Here is a 19,075-nt window from a genome sequence, read left to right as displayed (position 1 = left end):
GTAGTGGGTCCAGCCTCTCTCCGCCGTGTGTATCACCGTTTCAGTAGTCAAAAGAGCCCGGGATGGTCCCTCCCAATCCGGTTCCAATTTAGTTTCTGTCCATGACTTAATTAGGACCCAATATCCCAGCCGGATGGGATGAATGGCGCATTCAAGAGGCTGAGTCTGTGCCAGTAATCCTTGTCTCCTAAGAAAAGACAACGAGGAGGACAAGCCCAGTATATACTTCTTTAAGAACAAATATTTAGTCTCCAGGGTTGGCAGTTCCCCTTTCATTCCCAGATAGGGCAGGCCAAACAATATCCCATAAGGGAACAGCCCCATATCTTTCCTTGGGACCGTTCGCACTCGCAAAAGGGCTTTGGTAAACACTAAGTCTAAGGGAGCCTGGATTCTACCACTAATTGGGATAACTGCTTCTTGAGTGTCTGGTTCATTCTCTCAACCTTTCCTGATGAAGTTGGGCTCCAAGGGGTGTGGAACTCCCGGGAGATACCTAACCCTTCACTACTTCCTGGAGTATCCTGGAAGTGAAATGAGTTCCTGATCCAAATCTATACACTCCACTATCCCGCATCTGGGGATTATGTGTTTAAGTATTATCTTGGACACCCCAATTACGGTGGTAGTGACTAAAGGGTAGGTCTCCAACCATCCAGATCGGTGATCAGCCATTACCAGCATATACCTCAGTCTTCTCACTCGGAGTAATTCGGCATAATCTACCTGAATGCTCTGAAATGGTCGGAGCCCAGGTTCTCTCCCTCCTTGGACTTGTTTCCTCAAAACCTTCTTGTTGATTTTCTTGCATGTTATACATCCCTCACATATCTGTTTAGCTATCGTATAAATCCCTTTGCGTCCATATTTCCTTCAGACCAAATCACACATAGCTTGCACTCCCCAGTGACTCCCCTGGTGTAAGACAGCCATAATCTCACACATCATCATCTTATTTACCATCTTCTGGCCATCAGGTAGCATCCAGCAACTCTCTACTGTCTGTATACCTCCTAGTTCTTCTAACTCTCTCTCTTCCTTAGCGCTAAATATCGGTGTCCCTCCAGGTTCCTGCACCATTGGTACCAAAATATATATTGTAGCGGGCTGGGGGTTCAGAGCTGCCTCCTTAGCGACTTCATCCGCCAATCTATTTCCCTTTGTTTCGGGATCATTTCCCTGCTGATGTCCATTTATGTGGACTATTGCCATTTTATTTGGCAACTAAAGGGATTCCAATACTTGCTTTACCAATTCCCCATGAGCCAGATCTTTACCCCTACAGTTTATCAGTCCCCTCTCCTGCCGTATCTTCCCAAATATGTGTGCCACCCTGGAGGCAGACTTCGAATCTGGGGATACAGTTCCTTCTTTGCCTTCCAAGGTCTGTAAGGGCCCTTCCTAGTGCATAAAGTTCACAAGTCTGTGCCGACCAATCAGTGGGTAGTCTACTCGCCTCAATAACATTCCCTTCAATTCCATCCACTACTGTGTCTTTTACCTTCAATCACTCTGGAGGACCCATCAATGAACAGCCTGGCCCCTGCATGTAGAGGGATGTCTCTAAAATCCATTCTTACTTCAGTCTGATATTCTATAATGTCAAGGCAGCCATGTTCTGAGTCTGAGGGAGCTCCATCCTCCCCTTTCCAGAAAAAGGTAGCTGGATTCAGACAAGTGTCTGTGATCAATGTAAGGTCATCCCTCTCTACGAGAATTGCTTCATATTTTAGAATTCTAGAGTCTGTAAGCCACCGCCCTGTTTTTTGATTTAGTATGGTCTGTACCTGATATAGGTGATGACTATTAAGGCTCCCCCAAAAGTAAGTTTCTGACTCTCCTCTACCAATAAGACTGTTCCTGCTACTGCCTGCACACACTCTGGCCAGTAATGTAGCTTTCCATTCTTTAATTAACAATGACTTAATGCAGTCATGTTTTAAATTAGCTATGAATCAATATGATGGGTCACTGAGAGAGTGTGAAGCAATCCTGCCAATTAATATTGAGTCAGGCTGATACAATTGATTTATGATAAATATTAATTATTAAATATATATTATATGAAAAAATCATGATCGGTAATCCAGGGTGGAAATGCAACAAGTGACTAATACATTTTAGAAACTGTAATTGTGCAGTTCTGTTTGTTTCCCAGTCACTTCTGGCTCCTCATTCTGTTTCTGTAATTGTGTTGCTCGAGCATGTTCAATTTTAAAAACCACAACAGATTCCATAGCACCATTTGCAGTTTATTCAATCCCCAATTTGATGGCAGTAACTTACCATGAGCACAAAGCTGATTCTTCGTGCCTTTCATCACAAAACTGTCACCATAGTCCAATTAACTCTCTCGTTCCTGCTCCCATGTCACGTTGCCAGATTAATTGCTGAGCTGATTTGACCAATTGAACAGCTTTAGGGCCACCTCATGGCCATTCTTCCTCACCCAATGTTTTGTTTAGACCTTGATATTTTTAAAGAAATATTGCAATATTTCTTGCTCCCTATAGCTTCAAATACCAATTTAGCAATTTATGCTTGTCTAACTTTAAAACCTTTTCCTCACTATACATCTTACTTGTAAATGTATATTTATATATTATAAATTCATTTATTCGATATTTAATATTTAAAATGTAAAATGCATACAGTTCCCAACTTTGAAATCCACTATTATTACCCAGTTTTAGCCCCTTAGTTTAAATCCAAAATTAGTTTTCTTAAGTAATCCTGACCAGTCATTGTTCAATTACAATGCTATATGTCGTGAAATAACCAGAGCTGTCTTAAACGGATTTGTCTATTCACATTAAAAAAAAACTTCTAATGCATGAATAGTGGCCCAACCCAGGGTCACAGATATTAACCAGAGGATTGATTTATTACAATCTAATGTTGAACTGAAACTTCAACTGTCATTGACGGAGGGAACTTTCTGAGTAAAGCCACGGCTTAAAATTAAGTGAAAACAAACACACACACACACACACACACACGCACAGTATCTCACAGACACTTTCTGGCCCTCCTGTAACAACAACTCCAGAGGCTTCTTGCTCCACCCCACTATCTTTTGAATCTTTTTCTGGATATACCACCCTGCTTGTTGGGGTACCCACCTCTGTCCTTGTCCCTGTCACCTGGACCCTACGGAAGGACCTCCTCATCCTTTACCCCTTCCTCTATGGTCTACATGCTGTCACCCTCCACTCCAGTTGCTAGTCCCCGGTTCAATTCTTTTCTTGACTACTTCGTCAACCGTGGTTACCATCAATTTCACCTTCTGTTTTTGCTTCTCATCCTCTCTCTTTACAAGCACTTTCTGTGCCTCTCTCAATAATTCCTCAAGTGATTTCTCACTCTGCCCACCTATTTGCTGAATCTTATTTTGGATATTTCGCCATGATTTAGTTATGAAGCTACTAGCCCTTCCAACACGAAACGTAATCTGATCCCTCCTGACTGAAAGGCTGTTTTCTGTTGAAACATAAATTCAAATATTTACAAACCCGACCCGTACTTTGACCAGAAGACGGTCGGGCGAAGAATGGATTCCTTAGCCCATACAACTCAACAATATTTTATCATCTTTTTCTATCTTTTTACTCTTGTACAAGTATTATTTTTCCAATTCCACAACATCCTGCCCAACGGACCATTTCCATTTTTTTTCTCGGAAGATTTTACTCAACCCTCAGCACAGCCCATATTGAGTTCCTTCGTTAGACATTTCTTAACTACTGAAACTCAATCCCAGCCACCAAGGCAGTACTTAAAAATCTCCTTTCCTCCCTTGGTCCAAGCACAGAGTTGCCTGGCTCCCTGTGCATACTTACAACCTTTCACCTGGTTCAGATACACTCTCATCTGGTCTCAGTCAACAACCAGTTGAGGAACACAGGACCGTTCTAAAAGGAATGGGATGCGCCTTCCCAGCCATCGATGGTACCTATCCCACTGGTGATGATGGACATCTCCGACAGCCCCCAAATTGTGAGAAACAAAACTCACATCTGAGTTAATTTCAGTCCGACTCCAATTCTAAAGCAGCGAATTTTATTGATACGTACTTGCAAGAACAGGTGCCTCATGAGTAAGCATCCTGATCTGAGGGTTACATTCTGACTTATGCTGTTCAGCTGCATTTCTCGGTCCTCCCCTTTCACCCTCTTGGTTAGTTTTGCTGTAGTGCGTAGCCTATCACAAGCTCTAACTTCACTCCACCTTTGTCTAGTTTCTCTCGTCTCTGTTTACTTCTCCCATTACTCTAAGCCTGTCACCCCTTACTCTCATTTATCTCATTCCTTATATGTGACTATCCTGGCATAGTTTGCTGTCTTCGTGCGATCATCCTGCCAAACTAAATTCCATCCGTTGGCCACATCCCTCCTGCGACTGACACACTATTCTCCTGTTACTGGTACATCCTGCTACACGGTTGCTCTGCCCTACGGGTCAGAGATAATCCGAACTGTTTTTGCTTCTCACTGTTTAGTCTTGGCATGCGCAGCCTAATTTTATAATGTAAGCTTTTGCAGAAGCAACACCTGTTCCCTTATTCTGCACAATTATAATCCTCAACTTTACAATGAACAAGGTGTTTCGTGGGAAGACGAGTATGACATTCAGCCGTGAGAGCCTGTTCTGTTATTCGATAAGATCATGACTGATGTGTGACCTCAATCCATCTATCTGCCTTTGACAATGTCCCTTTATGTTTTTGAACAGCAATAATCAATTTCAGTTTTAAAATTAACAACTGATTTCCCACCAACTGCCATATGTGGAAGTGAACACCTACCACACTGTGGATGTTGAAATGTTTCCAAACATTGCACCTGAACTGTCTGGCCCTAATTTTTCAATGATGCCTTTTTGTATTACGTCCGAGAAGCTCCTAATGGTTTCAATGTGAACATGAGGTTTATGAACAGAAATAGATTATTTCGCTTCTCAAACGTGAAGATCCAACGACATTGAATGGACATCCACCCTGACCAGGGATACTGTGCCCATGAAAGGACAGGCATAGATTCTCAGTGTTGCCTGCTCAGCCTGTCCATCGTTAAAAAAAACACAGGTTATAGTCCAACAGGTTTAATTGGAAGCACTCGCATTTAGAGCGTTGCTCCTTCATCAGGTGGTTGTGGTGGACACGATGGTAGGACAGAATTTATAGCAAAAGTTTACAGTGTGATGTAACTGAAATGATACATCTAAAAGAGGGAATGATTTTTTATGGGAAGAAACCAATGGATCAGTGAAAGTGTGCTTGCTTTAACACAAGGAGTGTCAGGAATAAAAGTGATGAACTTTGAACATGGATCAGTACCTGGTGCTATGATGTTGTGGCCATAACAGAGACATGAGTTTCTCAGGGGCAGGAATGCTTGCTGGATGTTCCAGGGTTTAGAGCATTTAAAAAGAATAGGGAGGGGTGTAAAGAAGGAGGGGGTGTCGCACTGCTCATCAGATAGAGTATCACAGCTACAGAATCTTCCATTGTCAAGGAAGATCTCCCTACCGAGTCAGTATGGGTGGAACTTAGGAACAGCAAGGGAGCAGTCACCTCATTAGGGGTTTATTACAGGCCCCCCAATAGCAGCAGGGAGATGGAAGAAAGCATAGGTCGGCAGATTTTGTAAAAATGTGAACGTAGTAGGGTTGTTGTAATGGGTGACTTTAACTTTCCCAATATTGATTGGAACCTTCTTCGAGAAGAAGATTTGAATGGAGCTCTTTTTGTAAAGTGTGTTCTGGAGGGCTTCCTAACTCAGTACGTTGACAGGCCGACGAGGGGAGAGGCCAATCTAGACTTAGTGCTCGGACATGAGCTGGGGCAGGTATCAGATCTTGTGGTGGGAGAGCATTTTGGTGATGGTGACCAGAACTGCCTCTCATTCTACATAGCTATGGAGAAGGAGAGGATTAGGAAAAATGGGAGGATATTTAATTGGGGAAGAGGAAACTATGATGCGATTAGACATGAGTTAGGAAGCATGGATTGGGAGCAATTGTTCCATGGTAAAGGCATTATGGACATGTGGAGACTGTTTAAGGAATAGTTGTTGCGAGTGATGAATAAATATGTCCCTCTGAGGTAGGCAAGAAGGGGTAAGGTAAAGGAACCTTGGATGACGAGAGCGGTGGAGATCCTCATCAAATGGTAAAAGGTAACTTTCATAAGGTGGAGGAAGCTAAGGTCAAGCTCAGCTCTACAGGATTACAGGCAGGCGAGGAAGGACCAAAAAATGGTCTGAAGAGAGCCAGGAAAAATGCCACGAAAATGCTTGGCAGAATGGATTCTGGAGAACACGGGGCGGCACGGTGGCACAGTGGTTAGCACTGCTGCCTCACAGCGCCAGAGACCCGGGTTCAATTCCCACCTCAGGCGACTGACTCTGTGGAGTTTGCACGTTCTCCCCGTGTCTGCGTGGGTTTCCTCCGTGTGCTCCGGTTTCCTCCCACAGTCCAAAGATTGCGGGTAAGGTGAATTGGCCATGCTAAATTGCCCGTAGTGTTAGGTAAGGGATATGGGTGGGTTGCACTTCGACGGGTTGGTATGGACTTGTTGGAATGAAAAGCCTGGTTCCACACTGTAAGTAATCTAAAAAAAAAGACACAAAGACATTTTACACATATGTGAGGCATAAGAGAATGGTCAAAGAAAGAGTAGGGCCGATCAGGGATAGCATAGGGAATTTATGTGTGGAGTCCGAGGAGGTACGGGAAGCACTAAATGAGTTTCTTTTGCTTCTGTCTTTACGAAAGAAATGAACTTTGCAGTGAATTAAACCTTTGAAGAGCAGGAGTGCATGCTGGAATGGATAGAAAGAGAGGAAGCTGATGTGCTGAAAATTTTGTCAAACATTATGATTGACAAGTCGCCAGGCCTGGACCAGATTTGTCCTCGGCTACTTTGGGAAACGAGAAATGTAATTGCTTCACCACTTGCAAAGATCTTTGCATCCTTGCTCTCCACTGGAGTCGTACCTGAAGACTGCAGAGAGGCAAATGCAATTCCTCTCTTCAAGAAAGGAAATAGGGAAATCCCTGGCAAATTCAGACCAGTAAGTCTCACGTCTGTCGCCTGCAAGGTTTTAGAAAGGATTCTGAGGGATAGGATTTATGACCACTTGGAAGAGCATGGCTTAATTCAATGCACTCAATACGGCTTTGTGAGGGGCAGGTCATGCCTCACAAAACATATTGATTTCTTTGAGGATGTAATTAGAAACGTTGATGAGGGGCAAGCTGTGGATGGGGTTATATATGGACTTCAGCAAGGCATTTGATAAGGTTCCCCATGAATGACCTTCTCATTCAGAAGGGCTGGACGAATGGGATATAGGGGAACTTAGCTGTCTGGATAGCGAGTGGTAATAGAAGGAAAATATTCTGCCTGGAAGTCAGTGGTGAGTGATGTCCCACAGGGATCTGCCCTTGGGCCTCCACTGTTTATAATTTTTATTAATAACTTGGATGAGGGGATTGAAGGATGGGTCAGCAAGTTTGCAGATGACACGAAGGTTGGAGGTGTTGTTGACAGTATAGAGGGCTGTTGTAGGCTGCAGCGGGGCATTGGCAGGATGCAGAGATGGGCTGAGAGGTGGCAGATGGAGTTCAACCTGGATAAATACATTTTGGAGGTCGAAATTGAAAGCTGAGTCCAGGATTAAGGATAGGATTCTTGGCAGCGTAGAGGAACAGAAGGATCTTGGTGTGCAGGTACATAGATCAATTAAATGGCCACCCAAGTGGACAGGATTGTGAAGACACATATGTTGTTTTGGCATTCATTAACAGGAGGATTGAATTTAAGAGTCGTGAAATCTTGTTGCAGCTGTATAAAACTTTGGTCAGACCGCACTTGGAATACTGCATCCAGTTCTGGTTGCCCTATTATAGGAAAGATGTAGATGCTTTGAGAGTGTTTCAGAGGGGGTTTACCAGGATGCTGCCTGGACTGGAGGATTTGTTTTGTGAAGAGAGGTTGACTGAGCTTGGACTTTTTTCATTGGAGAAAAGGAGAAGGAGAGCGGACCTAATTGAGGTATGTAACATAATGAGCGGAATAGATAGAGATTGATAGCCTACTTCACAGAGCAGAAATGTCTAACACGAGGGGTCATAGTTTTAAGCTGGTTGGAAGAAAGTATAGAGGGGATGTCAGAGGCGGGTTCTTTACACAGTGAGTTGTGAGAGCATGGAATGCGTTGCCAGCAGCAGTTGTGGAAGCGAGGTCATTGGGGACATTTAAGAGACAGCTGGACATGCATATGGTTATAAAATTTGAGGGTGCATACATGAGGATCAATGGTCGGCACAACATCGTGGGCTGAAGGGCCTGCTCTGTGCTGTACTGTTCTATGTTCTATCCCCATGGATCAAGATCATAACTCCTGTAACTATAGTAACACGATTTGTAATTTAGAATGTGTTGTTAAGACTCATCTGAAAGAATATTTGAAGTATCAAAGAGTGATAACCCGGGATGCCCCTTACTGGTTATGATAGCAGAGGTAGCAGGTATGTCCCATCAGTTACATACACTCACTTGGTGTCTGGGCCAAGGGACTTGTGGGGGAGTTCTTGCAGCTGTCCATGACTAAAGTTGACTTAAAATAGCTGCCTGGGTTTTTTTAGTTAACACAAGATGGCTCAAAGGGATTGGCAGTTACATGCAGCAGATGTTCAAAGCCAGACTTATGGCCTGCATAGAGGGTCACTGGATAAGATAATGAAAGGTCTCAGTGAGAGAAGACAGGGCAGTGTCATCAATGAGGTGTCTCTGATATTGGAGGCACAGATGAAAACTGAAAAAAAATCTCCATGAAGGCTGGTATCCCATCACCAAGTCACCTTTTACTGGAGGAAACATACTTCAGAAAATTTTAGACAAGAACAACAAATCTGGAAACAAGACAATTTATTACAAACTTGCAAGTAAGGGTTTCAATTGCATAAGCAAATGAGCAAATTAGAACTCAGGTTTGTGTACAGTAATACCTTTGAGCTGTGTGATGTCATCTCTCCAGACTCCTAATTACCCAATCTCTATTACTGCGCCATATCACTACCCAGCTGCGCTCTGCCCTTATTATTTCCCCCTTCCCCAGGATGGCGACCCTCCTCTCTGTTAGTTCTGACACAAGGAATATTTTGTTAAAAGGACATCAAGATACGAGTCTAACATCTAGTAACAACTTCCGTGGTCCATTCCATTCTTGAACATACAACTGCATCTCTTTTTGCCTAGCTCAAGCATTTCAGTTATCTCAGCCATTTTGCTGAGACCAAAATTTTAAAAGAACTTATTTGCTATAAAAATTATACACAAAAGTTAGTACCTAATTAAACACAATTATATACTAAAGATGAAGATACACTTCCCTAAATACTTGCTGAGTTAATAGTTTTCTTGCTGTACCCCTTTTTCTGTATTCACACTCTGGCTTTTCTTATATCTGCAAAAACAACACATTTCCCCATTTCTAACACTGACACATGGATAGCACATGACACTGACCCAGCTTGCTCAGAGCATAGAGTGAGCCGAACTTCCCCCATTCCTGTTTATATCTGTCAGACATGGCTCGCTGACTGGACCAGGTTAACAGCTCCAATCATGGAACTCAGATTCCACAGAGTCTATCTGGCCGGCCACATTATAATCACTTCAGAAGTAAACAACAATTTCCATCTGCTCAGAATCTAAAACGCAGGAGAATAATCTAAAAACCTGCGAACAGACATTACAGGGAGGAAATTTGGAAACGTTTTAACCCATAAAGATGTTTAGTACATTCTGCCACCAATCAGAAATGAATCCGAGATTAATTGATCCATGTGAACTATGTCTGCCAGTTTTGTTTTAAACAGCACAAGCAGTAAGGAATATGAGGCAAAGGCGGCCAACATAAGGAATGCTGCAGAATTGCTGTGACACACTTACATTGTGAACATGGTCAAAGGATTTAAATAATCTTTTTATTTACTTGTTCCTGATGTGCTTCCTCATGATGGCACAATGCTCCTGTATCAATTGACACTTATGAAAGAGAATTGCCACAATAGCCACTCCCTGAGTAATCTTCCATTCCTTTTTGGAATGACTATTTAATATTTATGGCTGTGCATGTTAGTCCTGCCTGTAACAGAAACCATACTGTCCTCCCTTGCCCTATCACACACTTTCATATTGTGTTCATATTGATTCTATAAGGCCACCCTTCTGCCTTCTATTTCTTAGAGAAACAATCAGCACCCTACTCTTTCTTTAGTGACAGGGAAACCCTCACAATAATGGCTCCACAATGCTAGTTTTTATTTTGCCAATTCTGCATTGCCTCTTTGGAAATTCTGTTAGCCTGAGATGTTGTATCATTCAAATCTGTTCGCTCAAGGTATTGTAATATGTTGTGGTTTCACATTAGTCTACGTTTCCAGAGACAGGAAGTACTCAGTATCATATGACAAAGAGGGGGCTCTGTGATCTGATAATCACTTAATGAATATACACAATACAGTGAAGGCAACCCTGAAACAATGAAATCTAGAATTGACACTGGCCGTATTACAAAGGACAGAGCCATTGCTGGAAAATATATGCTGCAATTATCATTACCTGATGAATGCAAACAGAATTCTTCAGCCTGTTGCTTTTTTTAAAAATTTTCAGTTCAATTGTTTCATCATTATGAAGCACAGAAGGGATTTAGGTAGGCTGTCGTCATCTGCTCAGTTAGACGGAAACAATCTAATCTGTACGCCTTTATGTAAGCTCAATGACCCATGTCTAACCCACTGTATATAAATTACCAGTTCCAGGAATAAATATCTTCAGAACGTATTTCAGAGAATTGGCCAGAGAGAATGACTGATACACTTGAACAGGTTGAAAAAATATACAATACCATTATTGCTGTTATTGGTGTTCCTGGTAAGTGTGGGTAATAATTGATGGTCTTTAAACATGCTTTTGTTTGTTTGGGTCTGTCTGTCCGTGTGTCTGCCTGTGTGTGTGAGAGAGAGTGTGTGTGTGTATATGTGGTGAGTGAAGATTATCCCTACTTTTCAGATTTATGCTGGAACATGGTGTTCCACTGGTCAGCTTTGTACATGTATTCAGCAAAATATTTATCTTGAACCCAAGTGTCCTGGATTGCTGATGGAGTTTTTTCTTAGTTATTTTCTCGTGAATATAAACCTCTGTTTTTTGTTAACGTCCTGTGTGTACTGAATAACCTTCTGTGTGTGCTGAAACATTTTGCATCATTGACTCAGATCTTAGCTCAGTCAGCCCTTATGATGAAGGAATGGCTGAGAATTTTGTTTACTGTCAAATTATATTGAGTGTGGTTGGCCAATAGTAGGGAACACCTTGCAATAGTATTTGTGTATTAGCCACATTTCCCTTTGTCGAACTGTACTGAGTGCAGGTTACCCACTGGTGTGAAATGTATTCAATTTCTCCAATACTGCTTGGTTCAGTATAGAAATGAGGTTATGTCAGTTACCAGGCTGCAAGAAACCATATTGTTTCAGATGATTGATTTCTCATCCACAGATTTTCATTCTTGTTTAATGAAGGCAACAAAGGACAATTTAAGATTTTACTTTAATAGTTGGGTATCACAGGGGCAGGAATTGTTGTTAGATGGTCCGGGGCTTAGATGTTTCAAAGGAATAGGGAGGGAGATAAAAGAGATAGGGGCATGGCATTGCTCATCAGAGATAGTATCATAGCAACAGAAAGGGAGGTCATCAAAGAGGGTTTGTCGATTCTGTCAGTATGGCTGGAAGTCAGAAAACAGGAAAAGAGCTGTCACTTTGTTGCGAGCTTTCCACAGACCCCCCCAAATCACAACAGAGGCAAGTAGAAGCAGGTAGAGAGACAGATTTTGGAAAGGTGCAGAAGTAAGAGATTTGTTGTGGGTGACTTCAACTTCGCTAATATTCATGATTTGGAGGAGCCAGGTTGGGCTGGGGTGGACAAAGTTAAAAAGGGATGACCACCTGATGAAGAGGCAGCACCTCGAAAGTTAGTGCTTCCAAATAAACCTGTTGGACTAAAACCTGGTGTTGTGTGATTTTAAATTTTGCGAATATTGGTTGGAACCTTCTTACCTTCTTAATGTAAATAGTTTGGATGGAGCAGATTTTGTCAGATATTGTCAGGAAGGAATCAACTGTAGGGAAGGTCATATTGGATTTAATGGTTGGCAATGAACCAAGTCATGCATCAGCTCTCTCGGTGGGAGGGCATTTCAGTGATAGTGATCACAACTCCTTGACCTTTACTATAGCCATGGAGAGGGATAGGAGTAGATGGTTTGGATTGTCCTATGATAATTAGGGGAGGGGGGATTATAGTGCTATTAAGCAGGAACTGTGGAGAATAAATTGGAAACAGTTGTTCTCAGAGAAATGCAGGACGGAAATCTGGAAGTTGTTTAGGGGGCTCTTACTGTGAGTGCTGGATAGGTTTGTCCCACTCCGGCAAGGGAAGGTTGGTAGGGTGAAGGAACCTTGGGTGACAAGGGATGAGACAGGGCTCTAGAGAGTTACAAGGTAGCCAGGAAGGAACTGTGAAAGAGCTGACGAAGTGCTCGGAGGGGACATGAAAAGCATTGCTGGGTAGCATTAGGGAAAGCAAGGCATTCTATACTGATGTGAGGAACCAGAGGATGGCCAGAGTTACAGTAGATGGCCAGATCAGGGATAATGAAGGAAAGTTATGCCTGAAGTCGGAGGAGGTGGGGAGGTCCTCAGTGAATACTTTGCTTCAGTATCCACTACTGAAAGGGACCTGGTCATTTGTGAGGATAGTGTGAAACAGGCTGATATGCTCAAACATGTTGATGGTAAGATGGAGAATGTGGTGGAAATGATTTTAAAAATGAGGGTATTTAAGTCCCCTGGGCCAGACGGGATATAACCAAAGTTGCTACTGGAAGCAAGGGAAGAGATTGCTGCATCTTTGCTGATAATCTTTGTATCCTCACTGTCCACAGGAGTAGTACCAGATGATTGGAAGGTGGCAAATGTTATTCCCTTGTTCAAGAAAGGGAATAAGGATAATCCTGGGATTAAGGACCAGTCAGTCTTATCCACCAACCTGTGGTGGATAAATTATTGGCGAGGATTCTGAGAGACATGATTTAAGTTTATTTGGAAAAGCAAAGCTTGATTAGAGATAGTCAGCTTGGCTTTGCGAAGGGCAAGTCATGCCTCACAAGCCGTATAGAATTCTTTGAGGATGTGACAAAAGACATTGATGAAGGGAGAGCAGTGGATGTGGTGTATATGGATTTTAGCAAGGCATTTGATAAGGTTCCCCAATGTAGGCTCATTCAGAAAGTAAGGAGGCATGAGATATTGGGCACGTTAGCCAGCTGGATATAGAGTGGGCTACCCATAGGAGGCAGAATATAATAGCAGATGGAAAGTATTCAGCCTGGAGCTCGGTGACCAGGGTATTCCGTAGGTATCTGTTCGGGGGCCTGTGCTCTTTGTGATTTTTAGAAATGACTTGGATGAGGAAGTGGAAGTGTGGATTAGTAATTTTGCCAATGACACGAAGGTGGGTGAAATTGTGGATAGTGTGGAGGGCTGTTGTAGGGTGCAGGGAGACGTGGATAGGATGCAGAATGGGCTGAGAATTGGCAAATAGAGTTCAACCTGGAGAAGTGTGAAGTGATTCACTTTGGAAGGTCAAATGTGAATGCAGCGTATAGGGTTAAATGCAGGATTCTTGGCAGTGTGGAAGAACAGAGGGATATTGGATCGTAAAACTTGCGAGCCAAGTTGATAACATTGTTAAGAAGGGGTGAGGGGTGTAGGCTTTCATTAGCAGGGGGATTGAGTTAAAAATCATGCGGTCATGCTGCATCTCTATTAAGCCCTGGTTAGACCATACTTAGAAATTTGTGTCGGTTCTAGTCCCCTCGTTATAGGAAAGATGTGTAAGCTCTAGAGAGAGTGCAAAGAAGATTTACCAGGATGCTGCCTGAACTGGAGCATATATCTAATGGAAAAAGGCTGAGGGAGCTGGGGCTTTTCTCATATGAGCGAAGAAGGATGAGAGGAGACTTGATAAAGGTGTACAAGATGATGAGAGACATAGATAGACTGAATAGCCAGAGACGTTTTCCCCGGGTGGAAATGTGTATCATAAGGGGCGTAATTATTAAGTGATTGCAGGAAGGTTTAGGGGAGATGTGAGAGGTAGATTCTTCACACAGAGAGTGGAATGCACTGCCAGCAGTGGTAGCAGAGTGAGAGACAGTAGGGACATTTAAGCGATTCTTGGAGAGGCACTTGGACGATAGTAATGAAGGGGATGTTGATGAGTTTAATCTTAGTGGAGGACAGAGGAGCACTGATGGCTGAAGGGTCTGTACTGTGCTATACTGTTCAATATTCTTAGAATCACTGTTACTTTCATATTTTTGCTAATAAGCACGTTAAGAGATTCAATGTTACTACTCGCTGACAATTAAAACATTCAGGGCAATAGTCCTATAGTAGGAGAGAGTGAGGACTGCAGATACTGGAAATCAGAGTCAAAAATGTAATGCTGGCAAAGCACAGCATGTCAGGCATCACGTGAGAAGACAGGAGAAACCCCGAAACATCGATTCCCCTGCTCCTTGGATGCTGCTGAAATGATGTGCTATTCCAGCACCACCCTTTGTGCTCTTACAGTAGTCAAATTACCCGTGCAATGACATGTTTATCCCAGTATAGGGGCAGCATGGTGACTCAGTGGTTAGCACTGCTGTCTCACAGCGCCAGGGATCCTGGTTTGATTCTAGCCTCTGGCAACTGTTTGTGTGGAGTTTGCACATTCTTCCCGTGTCTGTGTGGGCTTCCTCTGGGTATTGCCCTGAATGTTTTAATTGTCAGCGAGTAGTTAACATTGAATCCCTTTATGTGCTTATTAGCAAAAATATTAAAGTAACACTGATTCTAAGAATATAGAACAGTATAGCACAGTACAGACCCTTCAGCCATCAATGCTCCTCTATCCTACTCTAAGATCAATCTCATTAACATACCCTTCATTCCTCCCCTTCCTCTCCCAAGCTGAAGATATGCAGGTCAGGGTGAATTGGCCATGCTAAATTACCCATAGTATTAGGTGTATTAGTCTGGGGTTAATATAGGCTATTGGTATGGGTCTGGGTGGGTTAGTCTTTGGAGGGTTGGTGTGGACTTGTTGGGCCAAAGAGCCTCTTTCATACTGTAGGGAATCTAATCTAATGAAATAATAATGCTTTTTTTTTATGCACATGCAGACGCTCCAATCTCTTGGCCATAAGTGTGTCCTTTTCTCTCACTAATATATTGAATGAAGCTTTTGTTTTGTTTCTTGCTCATGCCACTTCTGGAAGTTAGATTGGATAAACCAGTCCTTAAATAGGGTTCAACCAACTTTCATGGAGGCTTTCACTCTTTCAGGTCTAACTCAATGAAGTGTCCCTCTGAGTTCAGGTAAGTGTAACTGAAGTACAAATGTGCTGTCTTTTCACAATAATGATGTCAGTCCCTGGGCCATAAATGATAAAGGTAAACTTTTAATAATGAAATGCTTGGTTCATTGAATAAACTATATTTATATGTCCAACTGCTTGAATGATCTGAGATTAGACTTACAGTGTGGAAACAGGCCCTTCGACCCAACAAGTCCACACCGACCCGCTGAAGCACGACCCACCCATACCCTTACATTTACCACTTCCCTTACACTACAGGCAATTTAGCATGGCCAATTCACCTGACCCGCACATCTTTGGACTGTGGGAGGAAACCGGAGTACTCGGAGGAAACCCACGCAGACACGGGGCGAACGTGCAAACTCCACACAGTCAGTCGCCTGAGTCGGGAATTGAATCTGGGTCTCAGGCGCTGTGAGGCAGCAGTGCTAACCACTGTGCCAACGTGCCGCCCACAATCTGTTTGTACTAATGGTGAAGAAATATTGTCCCAATACCAACTTTGATGAAACTCCGTTTATCCTCATTCAGCAATTTGCAAAATAAAATGTTAACAGGCAGCTTGTTGAATGTTTTAGCATTATCCCCAAACTCAGTTAAAGTCGTGGCCAGTATGTGTGGCGTCTTACCAATTAGGAAAGAAAGTATACAACATGAACACAATGATGTTAATAGTCTCTTTACGATTTGTATTCACATAATTTAATATGAGTAGAAGCAGAACTTCCCTGTTGTGGAATGAACTCTTATTTACTGTAGTGTTCCTTCTGTTACCTTTGGGTAAACGTTCACCTTCTTCCTGTGCAGGAGCCCAGGCCACAAAATCCTTCTGGTTGAAATAACTAAGTAATTCTACTTCTGTGAATTTAATATGTTCACTCCTGTAGTCCTGAAGAGGTCCCCTGTGCATTTGCCAAGTCTAGACATAAACTCAGTGACTGAGTTGTTGACCATTCTATTCTCCTTCAGCGCATGATCCCTATTCCTTCAGCAACTGCCTCTCCCCTTCCAGTTTTGCTCTAAAACCTATTTATGCTTCCATTTTCTTTTGCTGGATCTCAAACAAACTTTTACTGAATATCTATAGAAAAAATCGTACTTTAGTCTGGCACTTCATTGTTTGTCAATCCTTGAAGTTTCAAATAGTGAGAAAAATTGGTTCTGCATCTCTTCAGTGATCCAGGTTTCAAAGTCAGTGAGTGCTGGTAGATCACAGATAAAGATTACCTTGCATGGTGCCAGTCACATTGAAGTAATGCAGTCAATTATCCTTTTCAATAACATTGAATATTGACACTGTTAAAATGAAAAGGAAGGTTGTATCCTGCCAGCGTGGAAATTCACATTTTAAAAAGATTCTCTTTACCCTCCCAAATCAATGAATTTTAAGGGTAAGTATCCAATCTTAGTGTCTGGACTCAAACGTGGTTGTTGTTTTATAAGTAATTTAATGCATCTTTCCTCTTGTCTTTCTTACAGTTAACTTAGTTGCGATTATGATCCTGTCCTGAGGGAAATGTGGACTATCCACATGCACTACATATTATCTCGTGGCTATGGCATCTGCAGATCTTTTGGTCATTTTAACTGATGTCATACTGTCACAGGTGACCCAGTATTATTTTCCACGATCTTTTCTGGAAATCACTCCTGTGTGTAGTTTTCTCACTTTTCTAGTTCATGCATCAATAGATTGTTCAGTCTGGTTCACCGTCACTTTCTCCTTTGACCGATTTGTTGCCATTTGTTGCCAGAAGCTGAAAACTAAATATTGTACAAACAGAACTGCAGCTGTGGTTCTAGCATCAACCTGGATTCTGCTCAGTTTAAAAAAAATTCCTTTGTATTTTATAATTGAACCCAAAGAAATAATAGACAATGTGCCATGGTTTTGTGATTCAAAAGCAAGCTATTATACTGAGCCAGGATGGGTGGGTTTTGATTGGTTTGCCACAGTTCTAACCCCATTGATTCCATTTGCTTTCATTTTATTGCTCAATGCACTGACAGTCAGACACATCTTGGTAGCCAGTCGAGTCCGTAAGCATCTGAGAGGGCAGTGTAAAAGAGGAAATCACAAAGACCCAGAGGTGGAGAGCAGACGGAAATCAGCAATTCTACTCTTCACTATATCGGCCAGCTTCATACTGCTGTGGTCAGTGGCTGTTCTACATTTTTTGTACTATAATATTACAGGAACAAATCCTGAACATTATGAGGGTTCATTATATTTATTTCAGCAGGCTGGATTTATGCTGTTGAGTTTGAATTGCTGCACCAATACATTTATTTATGGTGTGACTCAGTCGAAGTTTAGACAGCAGTTCATGAATGCACTGAAATATCCATTGTTGTCATTTGTTGAATTCATCAATAAAATAAGGAACTGAGCACAAACTGTCCTGTTGTTTCCAGTCATTGAATGAAATGTGTAGCTCAATTCCACAGAATGAGTGATACCAGGAATTACTAGTATTCCGAAATGTTGAACAGTAGCAGAACAATTGCATAGTTGAGGAAACAGCATGATGTTCTTTAATAATGTTTATACCATTTTGTTTGTGGAAGGACATCGTGACTTTTGCTCTCTGATTCAGCACATCATTTCAGCTATTTTGTACTGAAATGGATTTCCCATTCCTTTGATCTCTTGCTAGGTAGATACATCTGAGTTTCAGTTCAGAGATGTAAATTACCAGATACGTACAATGTTGAATATGTCTATATAAGGCAAATGTGCAGTCTTTCTGTTCTGAAGGACAGTTATATTAGACTCCAAATGACACCACTATTTCTCTCTCCACAGGCATTCATAGACCTGCTGAGATTTGTCAGCACTTTCATTTTTATAATAGATTATGGGGAAAAGTTTGTTCCATTATTCCATGCTTTTGTCAATGGTCTTTAGAATACTCCAAATCAACCATTTTCTAAGATCTACGTGTTTCTATTATACCACGTGGCTGTGAGTTCCACTTTGTAACCTCTTGGCTAATGGAACATTCTTCTCCTATTACTCTGTTGTATCTATTAATCATCATCTTGTAATTCTGGTGCCTTATTTTTGAAAACAAGGGACAAAATACAAACATTTGCAATCTTTTCAGACAGCTGTGAACTCTCTGTGCTCTCATCTTGGAAATCTTTTATTCTGCTTTTTCCAGTGGTTCTTTAGCTTTGCTTTCTGCAGTGTGGAAATCAAAGGTATAAACTCTAATTTACAGCTGACACTGATGTTCTATTATGATAAAATAACTTCAACTCTTTTCTTTTTCAATTTTGCACAGATGCAAATAAATCATGTGTGTATTTTGCTGTGTGTTCAGCAAAGTGAAGACTCAAAAGTGTTCCTATCTGCACATGACCTCCCTCCTTCATTTGTTCTGTTTCTGAAAGTCATTGTAAGTGGTGGCTCCACCTTCCACACAAATGACCTCAACTCACATTTACAGGTTATGCTTTATCTTCTAGAAACCTGTCGAATCTGAATGGTTGCTGAATTTTGATTAAAGGAAAATTCCTTGAATAATTGGACCATACTATAAAATATATGAATTTAAGTTATATATCTC

Source organism: Hemiscyllium ocellatum, chromosome 38, assembly GCF_020745735.1.
Source record: "Hemiscyllium ocellatum isolate sHemOce1 chromosome 38, sHemOce1.pat.X.cur, whole genome shotgun sequence".
In the NCBI taxonomy this organism is placed as follows: domain Eukaryota; kingdom Metazoa; phylum Chordata; class Chondrichthyes; order Orectolobiformes; family Hemiscylliidae; genus Hemiscyllium; species Hemiscyllium ocellatum.
The sequence above is the reverse complement of the archived record's forward strand: the minus strand, read 5'-3'. Positions refer to the sequence as shown.